At 37.7% G+C, this 1,737-nt stretch overlaps 1 non-coding gene across 1 annotated transcript; it reads left to right on the forward strand.

Moving 5' to 3' along the window:
• The first annotated feature begins 809 nt into the window (after nucleotides 1-809).
• On the forward strand, nucleotides 810-915 carry LOC128289871 (small nucleolar RNA R71). The gene has a single exon (XR_008279513.1). It is a non-coding gene; the product is annotated as a small nucleolar RNA R71 (small nucleolar RNA).
• The last annotated feature ends 822 nt before the right edge of the window (nucleotides 916-1,737 follow it).

Genomic DNA, 1,737 nt, shown 5'->3' on the forward strand with positions numbered 1-1,737 from the left:
GGACCAAACATCGGTTTGACTACCTCCTCGATCAGTTGGTGGAACTCGGCTTGCGCCTCTTCCTTAAATTCGTCGACCACTTCGAGAACGTCTTCTTCTTTATGGATGGGTGTGATTCGCAGCTTTAGTGACTTGCCTAATCGCAATGTGATCACTTTTGCTTACTTTTTTCCATCTCTTCAAGGGTTGTTCTCTATATCACTAGGGATATTCTAACCACTTTATTTTTGAAACACTGTCATGAGTTGGCTCATTTGGTCAAAAAAGTTTTCTAATCGGGATTTGAGTCATCAACATGTAAATTAAGCTTGTCAAATGTCTGTTTTCATTGTTTACATCTGCTCCTCTAGTCGGTCGAATCTTTTACCGCATGCAGTATGATCATTTCCCACGAATCATTGTTGCAGTGGTGGAGGTTGATAATGAGAGTTTGGTCACATTTGTGCTTAAATTGCTCCTCCTTGGTTACCTCCCTATCCTATATAGCTTGTCTCCTCTGGTTGGTTTTCTAATGGGGCTTTGCTCTTGTCGACTTGACGGGTGTCTCCAAACGGTTAAGTTTTTCAAGAATTTGTTGGAATCGAGCATCACCACTCTCTTCCTTCATGGCTTTTACCATTGTTGGCTTGGATTGGTACATGAATCTCTCATTAGGCCACATATACGAATTCAGAACCATGTCTTCTAGAATTTTTTAAACTCGTTCGTATGTTTGAAACATGAGAGACCTGTCGGATGCTCCATCAAAGTTAGATCTAAAATGCTCGTCAACACTTTTTTAGAATATTTGGATTCAAAGCTACGCTTATATTCCATGATATGGGCACTTCTTTAGCATCATCCTAAAATGCTCTCATGCCTCGTATAGGGTTTCACCTTCATATTGGTTGAATTTTGTGATTTTCTATCAGAGCTAGATGATTCAACTAATTGGGAAAATTTTATGAAGAATTTTTTCTAGTAGATGGTTTCATGTTGTAATGGAATTAGGCTATAATGAGTCTTACCATCGATTGTGTTGTCACATAATGAAAACGGGAATAACCATAGACGTATAGCATTGTCAGATACCCTGTTATACTTGAAGGTATCACATAGTTGAAGGAACCACTTTATGTGTTGATTCAGGTCTTTAACCATGTTCCCTTTGAACTGCATTGTGTTTTGAGTCATTTGGATGTTAGTCATTTTTATCTCAAAATTATTGGTGTTAATTGTCAATCGTGCTATGCTTCCTTGCATCACGTCTAAGGTAGGTAAGGCGTACTCACGCTACGTCCGCTGAGCCATGTAGACTTATTTATACCCGATTAGTTTCTTGTGGCTCTTCAAACAAAGGATTTTCCCAAGGCAAATTTATTACTGCGAGTGGATCATTATCCATTATTTGATGATTGTGCTTGAGTATTTGCTCCAGATCTTGGTATGGTTCGGTTGCAGTGCTGGAGCTTCGGGTCATACACAACCTGAAATGAAAAAAAATAAAAATTGTATCTATAGGTCTTAATGTTCCTACTTATCTTGTTAATTGTAAAAAAATATTTTTAGAATTTATTGTCGAAACCTACCCGGCAATAGCTCCAACAACTTGACCACCTATAAATGCACTATCGCTTATAGAATAAATATAACACAGAAAATATAAGAATTAAAAATGGTGGTGCCCGCAAGTGCACAAGTCAAATTGTAATATAGTTGTACAATGAAATATCGAAAGTATTTTGAGAACCATACCCA

This window comes from Gossypium arboreum, chromosome 2 (genome assembly GCF_025698485.1).
Source record: "Gossypium arboreum isolate Shixiya-1 chromosome 2, ASM2569848v2, whole genome shotgun sequence".
NCBI lineage: Eukaryota > Viridiplantae > Streptophyta > Magnoliopsida > Malvales > Malvaceae > Gossypium > Gossypium arboreum.